The 15,980-nt window shown below is 38.6% G+C and overlaps 2 protein-coding genes across 22 annotated transcripts in view; one reads left to right on the forward strand and one right to left on the reverse strand.

The window, feature by feature from the left end:
- LOC115865168 (zinc finger protein 177-like) overlaps positions 1 to 14,226 on the reverse strand; it is a 133,486-nt gene extending 119,260 nt beyond the window's left edge. For 15 of the 19 annotated variants that reach the window (XM_060297191.2, XM_060297187.1, XM_060297183.2 and 12 more), the window contains exons 1-3: positions 14,107 to 14,223; positions 12,302 to 12,351; positions 10,208 to 10,345 (exon numbers count right to left, since the gene is read on the reverse strand). The gene's annotated coding sequence lies outside the window, so the exon portion shown is untranslated. Of the gene's footprint in view, positions 1 to 10,207; positions 10,346 to 12,301; positions 12,352 to 14,106 lie in introns of all 19 variants that reach the window. The other 4 variants (XR_009563556.2, XR_011377357.1, XM_060297165.2 and 1 more) reach the window with 3 other exon arrangements.
- LOC115865167 (zinc finger protein 558) overlaps positions 1 to 15,980 on the forward strand; it is a 67,998-nt gene that overhangs the window by 34,913 nt on the left and 17,105 nt on the right. For 2 of the 3 annotated variants that reach the window (XM_030879599.2, XM_060297193.1), the window contains exons 1-2: positions 14,560 to 14,685; positions 15,492 to 15,574. The exons of the other annotated variant lie outside the window; for it this stretch is intronic. The gene's annotated coding sequence lies outside the window, so the exon portion shown is untranslated. Of the gene's footprint in view, positions 1 to 14,559; positions 14,686 to 15,491; positions 15,575 to 15,980 lie in introns of those variants that run through there. 3 annotated transcript variants of the gene reach the window in all.

Raw genomic sequence — 15,980 nt, forward strand, 5'->3', positions numbered from 1 at the left:
GCCACTGAAGGACTTTTGCTTTCATTTTCTCTGAGTGATGTGAGGAATAATTGTAGGGTTTACAGCAGACACATGACATGATTAGGAATTTTAAAAGATTATTCTGGATGCTGGGTTGAGTGTGGATTGTAGGATGTGAGGAAGCCTGCTTGGAGTTTACCTGTAGGCAAGCTAGGTGAGATATAGGTGGGTAGGACCAAGGTGGAGATAGCAGTGTAAGGGTTGAGAATCGGTCTGTTGAGCTATATTTTGAAGGCAGAGCAAAAAGGATTTGATTCCAGGCAGGATACATGTGTGAGAGAAAGAGAGGAGACAAGAATGTCTCCAGGGTTGGGGCCTGAACAACTGAAAAAATGGAATTGCATCTATTGAGACAGGGAGGGCTGTGGGTGGAGCAAATTTGGGAAGGAAAGGGGACATTAGAGATTCAAGTTTGAAATGTCAAAATTGAGATATTTCAAATGGATATATATTATATGGTTCCACTCACATGAGGTAGCAAGAGACAGAAAATAGAATGGTGGCATCCAGGGACTGGAGGAAGGGAGGAAATAGCATTAGCATTTAATGGGTACAGAGATTCAGTTTGGGAAGATGAAAAAGTTCTGGAGATGGATGGTGGTGATGGTTGCCTGACAATGTGAATGTGTTTAATGTCAAGTGTACACAATTATACATTTAAAAATGCTTAAGATGGAGATGGATCCAAAAAATATTGCTGTGATTTATGTCAAAGAGGGTTCTGCATATATTTTCCTCTAAAAGATTTTTAGTACCCGGTCTTACATTTAAGTCTTTAATCCATTTTGAGTTTATTTTTGTACATGGTGTTAGAGAATGTTCTAATTTCATTCTTTTACATTCATGTTATGTAAATTTGACCACAATAAAAAACATTAAGTAGTGCAAAATAATGGAGAAAGATTGAGATTTATTTCAGATAATGTTTTCAATGTCATTATAAAATAATAGAGATTGGAATTTTTAGATTAAAATTTTAATATCATTCAACAGTCTAGACCAGGGTTTCTCAACCTCAACAATATTGATATTTTTGGTCTTTATTCTTTTTCATAGGGGACTGTCCTGTATATTGTATGATATTTAAAAGCACCCCTTACCTCTACCCACTAGATGCCAGCACTGAGTTATGATAAGCAGAAATGTCCCGTTATTGTGAGGTTAAGACTCACAGACTAAAGGATGGGGTTTTAAAAGTTCTAAAAATAATAAAAGGATAAAAAATTGAGTTTAGAAATTTCCCAATTACACATCAAAAAATTAATGTGAGTAGGTTTGTGTTCTTTCAAGGATACTCATCATGTGTGGAGGAATTGAGAAAAACAAAAAGAAAAATAACTAGTTGTACTGCATAAACATCAATATCTGTTTTTCATGTACCACTTCTTGTATGCTCATCTTTGGCAGTGACCCTAATATCTGATCTTTTCTACTCACAATGCTATAACTTCATTTTAACATTATTTTTGCTAAGGTCCAAACACATTAAAGGACCGCAGCATTTACCTCCAGTCTCTCCAATCCACCTTTGTTCACTTGGTATTTGGCCAAGGATACTCACCATGGAGGTGGGGGCGGGGAAGGGCACTGGGAATTGGGAAAAGAACAAAGCATATGTCACATTATAGGGCACAGACATAACTACCTTTGGTTTTAATATACCAATTCCTATAAATTCAACTTTGTCATTGACTCTAGTAAGTTATTCATTTTACTCTCTATGAAATAACTGCATTTTAGTAATACATTTTTGCCATGGATGAATTATTTTAAATATGTCAACACATAGTCTCTCCCTCTCATATCCACCTGTACCTATCCACCATGTGCTCTACCCTAAAAATACCCCGTCACTTATCCCCACAAGGTAAATAACATCCTTCTCTCCATATCCAATTTGATTTTGGTATAAAGTTTTCTTCATATCAATGACAAACCAATCTCTGCCTTCCTCAGAAAGAGGTCTCTGAGTCAGGAAGGCTGCATGGACAAGATTTAGAAGGTTACATCACTCCACTTTCCACCTACATCCCACTTTATACAGTAGAAAAAAACAGGTGAGCCCAAGCACATTTTACTTATTAAAGTCTTCAAGATCTAAGACCACTATGAAATCTAATGAAAATATATATTCTGGAGTGAGTTGATTCATCTCTACTTAGAAGAAATCATGTTCACTGGGAACATTTGTTACATTTGGCCATGGAATAGCTGTAGATTGGCCTGGTGTTGATAGAGGGGTTCTCCTAGTGCATCAGAAACAAGGGGGTCTACTTGAGACTGCATGACCTAAAGCAGTAGAGTGGGATCTGTCGTACAAAATGCAGTACCCAATGGAGAGAAAGTTCTACCCATATGCTAGTTTGTGTCCAGGGAATTTTTGTTGAGATCATGGTGGTGTGACTAATTTGGGGATATGCTGAAAATTAGATGGACAGGGCCTGAGTCTTGAATTGCTTGGAGAACATAGTCTTTACAGAGGATGAGCCCTGTGTGGTGGGCAGTATCTGAGATACTCTCACTGATCCCAACTCCTAGTTTTCATTGCTTTGTGTATCTTACTGCCATTGAGGGTGAGATGTACATAGAGACCCACTTCCAACAATGAGAATGTGGAAGAAAGGTTGGGAAGTCCCTGCTGAGAATAGAGTAAAAAAAAATCTGGCTTTCTTCTTGCTGCCTCTCTCTTGCATTCTTGACGGCTCATATTGATAAAAAAAACAACTGCCCAACCCGGAGGCCATGTGTCAAGGAACTGAAAGAATTCTCTGGACAATATTCTGTGAACAGGTGAATCCTACCAACAGCCTCGTGAGTGTGCTTGAAAGTAGACATCTGCTGATCCAGTTCTGAGATGCCTGCAGCCCTGGCTGATCTTGACTGCAACCTTCTGGGAGGCCCACTGAAATATTTAATTAAAGTATCAGGTATTAAAGAATAAAAGTCAATAGTTTTCTAATATGCCAATGTAATTCATTTAGAGAAAAAACTTAGAAATGAAGATTCATTCAAATTAGCACACACACAAAAAAAAAAAGGAAAGAAAAAAGTCCAACCCAGTAATCTCTACCATATCTAATGCCAGCTGAGCAAGGATAAAGAAATGAAAATAAGAAGTTATCCTTAGAGACACATATTAACTGTGAAAATGGAAAGTATCACATCCTTGGTATAGACCTAGTGCTGCATAGATTTCATGATTGATACAATGGATTTGTAGATAACAAAACCACACATTGAGTGGTTAAACTGAGGAAAAAAAGTCTGAGTTTTATGTTAGAATTCTGCAAGTTAGAAGTAAGAAGCAAGAGTACAGGTGAATTTCCTCTTGAGGAGAAGAGGGACCTAGATCCTTCCCAGGACATTCACTTTTATCCTTTTTCTGTTCCGTGAATATTAGCAAGTCTCCAGAGATTGGGACAATGTGGACCAACTGGCTTTGGACATTGAGCCCTAAGGTCATACCATTGTAAATAATTGACCAGTGTCTTCAGCTCATTAATTGGCCAGTTCTAACATTGTGGCTCCCCACCTGTGTCTCCATCCTTTGTAGGAAGCAGTATCAGAAGGTCCCAGCCTGAGCCTGTCTTCCTGCCAGTCCTGAGGGCACACGCTGAGACTTCAACACACAGCAGGCAGGAGAGGGGCAGTGAATCTGTGCTCCTTGGTCTTGCTCCAGCAGAGATGCAGCCCAGCCCAGTAAGTGCTGAGGGAGAAAGTGATGGATGAAGGGAGTGTTGGGAGCATGATTTTTTCCTCAACAAGACAAACATGGCAGTTGGGACAGACAGTTGGGGGGACACCAGTATACAAATTTCAGATTAGAGCCCTATGACATTTATGTTCTTGGTTCTGGTTGGGATTTCCTCCTCAAGAGGACAAATGTGATATTTGGTATAGAAAGATGAGAGGGCACGAATACAAACAGTTTTGGAATAAAGGCTTTTGAAGCTTAACGTTCTTTGTTCTGGTTGGGGTGTGAGAACTCTCATTCAGAGATCTGCTTCCACCCTCACTGGTTCTGGCTCTGGCTGGCATCTCCCCCACTGTAGCAGCAAATGGGTCTCTGGAACCTTCCCCCTAAGCACTTCAAATAGTTATGAAAGTGGCAATAAGGATGAGGAGGATGACATGAACCATAACATCAGTTATGATGTGATGTGATGTTATGTTATGTTATGTTATGTTATGTTATGTTATGTTATGTTATGTTATGTTATGTTATGTTACGTTATGTTATGTTATGTTATTGAAGGCTTCCTAAGTGTCAGGCTCTGAGGTATGACTTTTATGTTTCTTGTTTGATTACACCTGCATAATTTCTCCCAAATTATAAGTGCACACCTAAGTATTATTATAGTAAGAGGAAAGAAGCACAGCATTTTATGTAACAGGTACCAGGTCATGAGTTAGAAAGTGTTGAAGCCAGTCATTCTGGGCAGACTGAGTCCAGACACAGGGCATCTGGGCAGTTTTCGCCCTGCCACCCCAAACAGTCATGTTACTTTCCTGTCAGTCCTGGTAGAGATTCCCTGCTCACTTTGCCCTTCCTATCTGGAGTTTTCTGGAGGACACAGGGGAGGGTAGTAGGTAGCACTTGCTGCATCAACTATAGGAAGGATGTCTAAGAACACAGGTGAGGTCATAGAAATAATCGGCACCTGACATTTCAGGGTAGGTCTCTCTGTTGACCCTGTTCCTGGATTTCACGTCACCTGTCCACCTTCTCCTCTGTACTTATAATCATCTGACTCAATCATGAAAGGAGACATAAAATCAGAGTCTTAAGGTTCATTCCTATGCAGGAAAATGAAAACAGTTTTAAAAATCTACCCAAGATGCGTCTGTGGTTAGACTGCTGTACCTCTGCTTAAAACTTTCAGAAAGTATGAAAACAATGACATTTAGGGCATGGAACTTAGGAGCATAAAAACTTAATTTTTGAGCAGCTGATTCGGGGGCTCTGGCAGAAACTAAACACACCATTGTAAAGCAATTATAGTCCAATAAAGATGTTTAAAAAAACAAAACTTAATTTTGAATCGTGTATGCTCCACTAATTCTTTGTGTGTTATGGGACAATTTCTTAGAATCCATGAGACTTAGTATTGTCAAATGAGTCGATTCCTCATTGATTCAAACCCACTGAATCAGGACTAAAAAAATAATGGTCGCCCTCTATGCAATAGCTATGTGATGGATGCATAAAGAAAGGGCAAAATACATTTTTGATATTTTGTTACTAATAATGATAAAGCTAATGCTCGTGTCATTAGACTTAAATATCTGTTGATCTGATGTTATGGTTTCCCTACATCCCTGACAGGACATTTTATTTTATTTTATACAAGTACATTCTTCATAGATGAAAAGAAATGACTGAGGCTCATTTATTTCTGATTCCCCAGAGCCTATACCTTGTTGGCACAGAAGAGGCACCAAGGATTAAAAAAAAAGAAAACAGTTAAGTGTTGAATAAACCATGTGGGCAATATAGCTTCTACACGGTGGACCATTCATGCTGGTGTTTTCATCTTTTTCAGAATGTCACATAGGAATAGAGACAAGATAAAATAGTGCTTGTTTCTGTCTATGTCATGGACTTTCTAAGGGACATATTTTCTTTTCATTTAACAGCATATGCAGGATTCAATCATTGAAAAGCCATTGCAGAAATTTTCGTAAGTATGGGGAAAAAAGAGTCAGAAATGGAGGGGATGATACATCTTAATGCATGGGCTGAGACACATTTTAGGATTTCATATCATTCCATGCTCCAGTATCCTGCGCCAGGAAAGGCTTCGATCTTTTCTGCCATATAAAACATTATTAAATTTGGGGGATTATATTTAATTAATAAACATACTATCTGAATAATGATTGACATTCTTTATAAAAATGACCCAATATTTATAAGTTACAAACATCCCTTAAGTGCCACACATGGTGTAGTGCTGGGTATTAGACTTTTTTTCCAGGAAGGTACAGAAGCATAGAGAGGAGGAGAAGTTTATACACACTCCACATACATGGGGTGAAAAATCCAGGACTCAATGCTTGATTTGCTTATTCCTGCACCAGTTCTCAGTCATCTCCACTGTAGCTAAATAGCGTTTCTTTTCTAACCTAGTTTTTTGGCTCAGAATGTGAAATGAAGGTAGAAGAATTGATTCATCCTCTTTGGTTCAGTGAGTCTATCTGTGAATTACAGGAAAGCACCAGTAGTTCACAGGGGCCAGAATGGCACTAACATGATGGATTATAGGATTTTCTATAAATAGTGATGTTGTGCAGTCCAGTTTTAAAATCTAAGGTTGAAACAATTTCCTGTATAATATGAAAATGTCATGTGCAGATATCATGACATTGTCACAAGATAGACCTCAGGAATATTTTCAAATGATATCTTAACAAATGATGATGTGGTTGATAGAAAATGATATTTGCATTGAAACAAATACAGACAACATTAGTAAAACTGAACATGCATCAATTCTTAGAAACTGCACAACTAGCCACCAGTCTCATATTATATACAAATTCTCATTTGTATGATACCATATGAGCGAGGTACAGAATTTTCATAGGATTGTTGTAAGAAGAAAATGATATAAATAATAGTATACTATAAAATATGTAATGTAAATTAAATATTTATTTAATAGTGAAAATACATTATATTATATTGTTACATTTTAAATATATGTGAAATATAAATTTGTTATATTTATATGTATAAATATAAATTTATAAAGTAAAGGATGTTTTCCCTTATGTAATAATGTGCATTGGGTAGATGTTTGGAGTAATTGTATGTACTTCACAAAGAGACTTAACCACAAAGCTGTGGTAAACAAGCACATTTCAGAGGAAATATGTGTAGTATTCTGTTTAGGGAAGATTTTAAGAATGCAGTTTAGATACATAAATGAATATTGACATTACAGAAGCACTGACAGGGAAATATACCCATCAACTTCATGACAATGGTTGCTTTTGGGGGCCAGTTATATAGAGGAATGGGATTGAGCTAGATACCAAGAAAGTCCCTTTTTATGAGTAAATGTTCAAATCTCTATAAAAGCTGAGATCTGAAGGAAATATTATTAAATGTTTATATTTAAAAATAGGTGTTGGTTATTGATGAGACTAATAATAGGTAATATTAATGGAAATTTTTATAAGTGTTAGGCAATATTCTAAGTGGTATTTATCAAGTCCAGCTTGACATTAGGGTGACCAAGAAACGCACATGCAGAGATTCTGAAATAGGTCCTAGGCTGAGACCAGGGTACCTGTGAACTTTAAAATAAGCACACGTAAATTACCAATCAACTGGAGATGAAAACCATTGGTCTAAGCAATATTAATAATTTAAAAAAATCTTCCAATACTCCTACTAGGTAGGTTCAATTATTATCATAATTTCATAGATAAGGAAACTGCCCAACTGTGTTTACAGTACTTATTTTGAATAATTCTAGATTAAATCATAGTGTGACATGCCAAAATAATTAAACTGAGTTACCTTCAGGTAGGAGAAGACAAGGAATTGCAATCCCTGTATCAGGAAGAATTGACATGAAAATCTGCTGCATCTACATCAGAAGACTGGGTTCAGACCCAGCTGTGGGACCTTCCCTGGTGCTGAACTCCTAAACCCTCCATAAATAGGAGGGTTTATGATGAGAACAAGACCACCAGGTATATGAAAAAGTGCTCAACATCAGTTAGTATCAGGAAACACAAGTCAAAACCTAAATCAAATATCACCTCACATCTGTTAGGATAGCTATTATTGAAAAAAAACCCATAACAAATGTTGATGAGGTTGTGGAGTTTAAGGGAACTCTTCATTTTCTTGAAAGAAACTGTGGCGTGTATATATTAACAAAGGAATATCAGGTGGTTCTAGTGTGTGGCCAAGGTTGAGAACTACTGATCCCAGTCAGATCTTTCACTCAAAGGTGACCTGTATGCCTTGTGTCCTAACTGCTCATGGACGAATGCCCAAGATCTGAAAGAGATCAGAGGTCAAAGGGGGAAGATATGAAGAGCCTACTGTAGTAAAGGCAATGTGTTTTCCCCGTTCTTTCTTTTTTTTTTTTTTTTTTTTGCGGTACGCAGGCCTGTCACTGTTGTGGCCTCTCCCGTTGCGGAGCACAGGCTCTGGACGCGCAGGCTCAGCGGCCATGGCTCACGGGCCCAGCCGCTCTGCGGCATGTGGGATTTCCTGGACCAGGGCACGAACCCATGTCCCCTGCATCGGCAGGCGGACTCTCAACCACTGCGCCACCAGGGAAGGCCTTCCCCATTATTTCTGATTATTTTCTTCACATAGCTTCTCAACATCATACGCATGGGCCTTGCTTTGGGGTGGGGTGCTTGAAATCACTGCTCTATGTTCCATCTTGTGCTCATCGTACATATTTTCAACAGTGGTCTGTAAAAGCCTTAGTGCCCCAAATGCTCAACTGATCCCTTTATACCCCTCAAGCCCTTGGTGGAGTAGCTTCTTCCTTCAGTTATGATTACTATGTTACCACTTTGTTCTTTCTTGCCTTTCAGTCTCTCAATAATGCTTTAACTAACTCTCTATATTAAATGTTCTTCATTAAAAGAACTAATTGGCTTCTTTTTTGTTTTTTGACTGAACCTTGACTGACATTGTAGCACAAGTTATAGAAGTGTGTTGTGAGGTGCGTGCAATTGCATGATTACAAAATGTGCACAGGTAAGATGGGTGGTTGTCAATAATACGTCTTAGGCATGGGTATGCAACTGGAAAATAGGCATTGGTATTATTTTTCCTATTGCACTGGCTCTAATGATGCCTGAGGACCATTAAATCACCCAAGTCATCACAATAAATTTATCTTCTTTTACATTACTATAGGATTGCAAAGGATCATGTTGTCAGAATGGGGAGGTCTCTCCTTTAACTAGTATCAGCTTGGTTATTAGCACTTCACCATGCTTCACTGTCTTCAGTCAGGGTAACTCAGTCTTTGGGCTCCTTTTGTTTCCTACAAGATGGTTTTCCAATATTCCTTAGAGATGTCACACATCATTTTTGTGGTAGTTATCTTGGCTTTCTGAAAGCTTTCCATAACTAGTTTTATTGCTTTGCATTTTCTAACTGAGGATAAACAACTACTGCATTGATGGCAAACTTAGATATTAAAGGAATGCATGTGACAGAAGAGAATTACAATTATTTAGTGGGAAAAAATATTGCTCATTAAAATTATTAATATTTCTAAAATATTATATAAATATATATCTTAAAATATTATATTTTATATCTATTTATGCCAGCTTAAAAGATAGCCAAGAAACCTTGGAAAGCACCAAAGGAATGTTGCTTTTTTGTGTGTGCATGGTTTAATTTCCAGTATGTTCCGCTAAATTTACTAGCTCTTATTTTCACATAGCACCTTCTTAAAATTTTCAAAGATTGCTTCCATGTCCTGGCTATTGTAGATAGTGCTGCAATGAACATTGTGGTACATGACTCTTTTTGAATTATGGCTTTCTCAGGGTATATGCCCAGTAGTGGCATTGCTGGGTCATACGGTAGTTCTATTTTTGAGGACACAGGGAGGGGGAAGGGTAAGCTGGGACGAAGTGAGAGAGCGGCATGGACATATATACACTACCAAATGTAAAATAGATAGCTAGTGGGAAGCAGCCGCATAGCACAGGGAGATCAGCTCAGTGCTTTGTGACCACCTAGGGGGGTGAGATAGGGAGGGTGGGAGGGAGATGCAAGAGAGAGGGGATATGGGGATATATGTATATGTATAGCTGATTCACTTTGTTATACAGCAGAAACTAACACAACAATGTAAAGCAATTATACTTCAATAAATATGTTACAAAAAAAGAAAGATTGTGCAGAAGCTAAAAAAAAAAAGTAAAAATAAATAAAAATTTCAAAGATAAATGAACATAGGGATTTTTAAATCTGAAAATATTATAATAGAATATACACACTTGAGTATTAATCTTAGATTTTCTACGAATTCATGAAATGCCTTTCCATAATGTTCACTATTGGTAAAATGGTAATAAATGCACTTGCAGGACAAGATTGGGTGAATTTAAATGATTAAAAAACAATATGAAATTGATTTAGTTTTAAAATGTTGCCTAATGACTAGAAAATGGGATAATTTAGACTTACATTTCACCTTGTCATTCAGGACAGATTTTTCCGAACAAACCATTTCATGTCCTCTTTTCTGGCTGTTATCCCATTCCATTAATTCTTCTGGAGCAGTGGTGAACATAACTACAGACGTTCTTCTAGAGGTAGATGCACCTGTTTCCCAACAAAAATAGAGCAGCGTTTTTTGTGTTTTTTCCCAGCGTTATTGAGACATAATTGACATATAACATTGTGTAAGTTTAAGGTGTACAATATGCTGTTTTGATACATGTATCTATTGTGACATGTTTACCAAAAGAAGGTTAGTTACCCATCCTTCACCTCACATAACTAGCATTTTGTTTTTGTTGTTGTTAGGGTTTGAACATTAACTTCACTCCCATAATAAGTTTCAAGTACAAAACACCACAGTGTTACCTATTGCCACCATGATGTACATTACATTGCTGGAATCTGTTTCATCTTATAACTCTAACCAACATCTCCCCATTCCCATCACCCCTCAGCCCCAGGCAACCACCATCTACTCTGCTTTGATGAGTTCAATATTTTTAGATTCCTCATGTAAGAGAGATAACACAGTTGTTTTTCTGACTTATTTCACTTAGTATAATGCCTTCAAGTTTCATCCATATTGTAGCAAATGGCAGGTTTTCCTTCTTTCCCCTGGCTAAATAATATTGCATTGTATGTACTATTAGTATATCACATTTCTTTATCCCTTCATTCATCAATGGCCACTAGGTTGTTTCCATCTTTTTTCTGTTGTGGAAGATGCTGTAATGAACATGCAATGCAGTTATCTCTTCAAGATAGTTTTGTCATTGCCTTTCAACATACATACCCAGAAGTGCAATTGCTGTATCATATGTCAGTTCTATTTAAAATTTTTGAGGAATTTCCATATGGTTGTCCACAGTGGCTATACATTCCCATCAACAGTGCCTCTGGATTCCCCTTTTCTACACATCGTTGCCAGCATTTGTTTTCTTTGGCTTTTGGGTAATAGCCAGTCTAACAGGTGTAAGGTGGGAGAATTGTTTTCACGGTGTCAGATCCCACACTGAGGTGTCTAATATGAGGTTTAAACCCCTCACGCCCTAGGGAGATTATCCCAGCCTGTACTATATTCCCCTCCTTTTCTGTGTCCCCTCCTAGGGGCACGGGTCCTGACCTGATCGCTTCTCCTTTCCTCCTACCCAACTCCGTGTGGGTCCTTCTCTACAGTTTTGTTGTTGTTGTTTGCAGAAGAGTGTTTCTGACAGTTTCCAGTTTGTTTTCGGTGAGAATCTCTCCACATACAGATGTATTTTTGCTGTGTTCATGGGGGGAGGTGCACTAAGAGTCCTCCTACTCCACCATCTTGATCTCTTCCTGATAATGAAGTTAATTTTAAGTGAGCATTCCAGAATTCATAAGTTACCTGACATTACAAACTGTAATCTTGGGTATAATACAAATCATCTTTCTGTTTAACTTCCTCGTCTGTAGAATAGTGTTAAAAAAAATTCTTAACTGAGAGGGTGGTTGAGAGGAGGTAACCAAAGTACTTATTAGAATAGTGTTTATGACATAGTAATGGATCAATAAGTGTACACTATCATATTCACCACGTTAATAGGCCAGTGCAGTGTTTAAACTAATGCACTTTTCAGACAGAAAATTTGATTTTCTCTATCACCTTTCTAAATTTTTAACCTTGTGGGACAGTATTTTTTTAATCTCAATGCAGTATAATTCTTAATCATTTTTAATCATAGAACTTAAAGCACTCTAGGAATAAGCAGATAATATATGCACATGGTAAGATATTAATTAAGGTTGATATCCTTTCTAGCATCTATTATGAGGTTGGTATATTTCAAATTAATTGAATACCATTAGTACTTTATCCTGGATGCCTGACTGACCATTACATTTTTATTTTTATGCAATGAGACCTTGACCAGGTTGAGGTCATGGACTGATAAATATCATTTTTCTATATAGTAGAAGGTAGCACAGTGTAGGTGGAGATTAGGCACAGCTCTAGTTTGTGTAACACTGAATAAATTATTCACTACATTATGAGAAAACGTGAAGACAATTTAACATTTATTCATCCAGTACCTCTCTTCTTCCCTGGAACCCTCACCTTCTATAGACACCTCCAGGAATGCCTGAAAGAGAAAAAAAAGTATGGTTTCCTTGTGTTTATTATCAGGACCCTCAGTGGAATCTGTTTCTCTAATAGTCACTGCACGATTAAGATTCATAGAATAAAGGGTGAGGTTTGAAAAGTTCTACAAATAATAAAGGGATAAAAAAGTGAGGATAGAAATTTCTCAATTACATGTCAAAAAGTGAATGTGAAAAGATTCCTGTTTCCTTCACAGAATGTAGGAGGAATTGGGAAAAGGTAATCACTAGTTTTACTACATACACATCAATCTCTGTGTTTTTTCATACATCATGTCCTGTACATTGATATATTTAACTATATCAAAAGAAAACTGTAGTTTTATTAAACTGTTTTCTACTTACTGTTTGATTATTTGCTAGAATGAGATATTTTATTAATGAAAATAAAATTCAATAAATGATTTTGAAATAAAATGATATCTGTTGAAAATTTCAATGAAATATGAACATTTTAGCAATACGCTTCCATTGATTTCTTCATCTGTAAAATGGAGATAGATAATAGCATTTCCTTATGGGTTTCCATGAAAATACTCAGGAGTAATGTACATATAATGCTTGTCATGTATTGTGGAATGTAATGCCTATTCCTTTTTCCACCAGGGTGATTATAGCTTTTTTTTTTTTTTTTTAATGCTTGAAGTCTGCGGTTCTTAAAATCTATTTTTGCAAAGTGAACCTTTTTTTTAAAATAAATTCTTCCTAGAGTTTGATGATCCCTTTGGAATAAAACTTCAGGTTTCTGTGTGTGTGTGTGTATGTATGTCTATACACATATGTCTCAAATAATATTTTAAGCCTTATGAAAAGCTACATCCCCCAGTCTCTATTCTGACTCCCACAAACAACTTATTTGTTTTTCTGGTTGTAATTCTGTATTTCTAAATTAGCTCCTTATACAGCTTTTTCATTTTTCAGCTTTTGATTTTTTCTAATTACCTTCTTCTCTGAAAAAATTAGCATGTAGTTCTCTTGCTATTTTAAAACATAATTCCCCTCCCCCAATATAATTATATAATAAATTAGGATAAATCGAAAGTCAGTGTCTACTGTTTGATTACATAGATGTTTACCATTTTATGACATATGAGTTTGATCCAGATTTTATTTTATTTTTGATCCAGATTTTATAAATACATTCTCTTTCTCACTTTTTTCTTTGGATTTTTTAAATGGTAAAATTCCTTGTTTCTTTGTTTTATTTCTATCAATTCATCACTGGTTCATCCTCTCCGGCATAAATTTAAATCTCTTTTCAGTAGATCCAAATGAATGAGACAATTTATCAGCTTCATTTCCTGCTGGGGGGCATCCCTCTTGGGCCTGTACGTACATACACACATACATACATATACACACTGTATCTGGAAGGACAGAGGAGAAAATGATGTTTAACTTTGGGAGAAAGGACCGGGAGACGGTATGGGAGTGAGAATATTTTACTGACTACCACTGTTTGAAGATTTCCTATATGTGTATCTATGACCTAGCCCCCTCCCCCACAAAAAAAATTTTTAAAAATAGCGTTAGATCCCTATCTACTGGCTTGTGACAGCAAGTTAAAGAGAAAGGTGAATATATGATCCAATTTTTAAAAAAAATTTAAGAACATCAGTAAAAACAAGAAAAAAAAATCCTGAGCATGAGCATATCGTTTAATTGGGCTGTGTGAGGCTCCGCACTGAACATGGGGAAAGGCTTGAAGAAAAGTTGTTTGTTTAGCATCCGTCTACCTGTACAGCCTGGAGAGTCCACGGAAAGCCCCGTCTTCATCCACGTCCCTGGAGCTGATTTTCTCCCACTCTCCTGCCCGCCTACCCAAGACCCACCCCCGCCTTATCCCCGCTCCTGGGCCTAGTCTCTGCCCACCTTCAGGCTGAGACTCTAGCACCGCCCTCCAGATCCGGTACCCAGCCACAGCCCCGCCCTCAGTCCCGTCAAGAAACGGGTGTCCGCCCACAACCCTGCCCTCTGGGTTTGGTTCCGCCCACAAGCTGGTACCATCCCACAGCCCCGCCCCTAGAGTGGGTCTCAGTCGCTGGCGCTGACCCAGCCCACGGCCCAGCCTTGCACTCACTAAGCAAACGAGAACACCTCGTCGGAGGCTTGGGTGCGAGGCCGCCGCCCGGCCCGCCGCCTTAACCCAGAGCCCCGTAATGCCCCGCTATCCGCGTCTGCTAGGTACCGGAAACTGAAGCCCCGGGCTACTGCCCGAGACCGGAAGCGGAAGCGCCGGGCGGTGCTGAGGAAGGAGACGCGGGCGGCTCACTGCTGTGTGTAAAGTTTTCTCCGCGGGGGACTGGGTTCACGTGGTACGTTCGGCCTTAGTGCGAGGGTCAGGACTCTGTGAGCGGCGGGCAGTCCCGGGACTCCTGTAGGAGTCTAGGGAGGGGCATGGGTCTGAGACACCGCCGTCACAGGCTCCGGCGTTCCTTCCCCTTTCCCGCGAGCCGCGTTTCGATCCCTGAGGCTCATCCCTCTGGTTGGCCCAAAGCCTCCGTTTCCTCCTAGCTCTGGGCGCCGCCGTCCCCTCCTCAGAGTTCCCCCTCTCCCCATCACCTTTCCTCGGTGTGACTTTGCCCCCTAGGGGACTTCTAGTCACGTGTGGAGGCATTGTTTTGGTTGTTACAAATGGGAGGGGCTGCTACTGGCATCTAGTGTGTGGAGGCCACGGGTGCTGCTGGACATCCTACAACGCACTGAACAGCACCCGTGACAAAGCATTATCAGTAGTGCCGAGGTTTGGAAACCCTGCTCTAGGGTCTTACAATCTTCAAAGCCCTGAATGAACTTAAAGGTTAGCTGAGTCACTTTTAGCGCCCCGAGTGACAAGCCGTATTAAAAGCGTCTGGAGTCACAAATCACTATCCAGCCAGAAGAGTTCAGCAAGGCGAATGAATGCACACCGCATGAAGCCGCCTTCTCCCACTTGGAGAGCAGATGGCTGGATAGGAATCAGGAAAATCCAGTCATAGCCAACAATTATACGTTCAATCAGTACAGTAAATACAAAAAAGAAAAGTGAGTGGTGTGGCCTTTGCATCCAGCAGCTGTATTATGCCCTATAAAAGGCCTCAAAAGAAATCTTTGTACCCTTCTTTTTTTTCCTACATACAAGTTATCTCTGGAGTTCAAGTTTAAGTTGAAACCAGCCTCAAGTTTCACCTGTCCTCACTGACCCGTGGATTTCTGCGTGACCAGGTGAGTACCGTGTGGAACTTGTAACAATAGTGCCAGCAGCCTCAGCTGGCAAAACTGCTACTAGGCCTTCCCTGTGCTCAGGTGTAAACACAGGGAGTCACTAAGAGTGAGGGCATCTTAAAAAAAATGATTTATTTTTGACGGATTATATTCAAGGGAAAGATAGTAAGGTGTGTGGTGATGTGAGTATAAATAAGTAAATACAGTTATGTGCAAATAAATACACATTAAGCAAGCATGTAAATAACTGTAAATAAGTAACAAATATAGATTTACTTGCATTCCATAATACTAAAAATTTTAGGATTTTATATATAAGTATAAATATATAAATTTTTTATGTGTATATCAGGATTACTCAACAACATTCCTCAGGCCCAGTTCAGTTTGACTTCTAAAACCCTAC

This window comes from Globicephala melas, chromosome 3, assembly GCF_963455315.2.
Source record: "Globicephala melas chromosome 3, mGloMel1.2, whole genome shotgun sequence".
NCBI lineage: Eukaryota > Metazoa > Chordata > Mammalia > Artiodactyla > Delphinidae > Globicephala > Globicephala melas.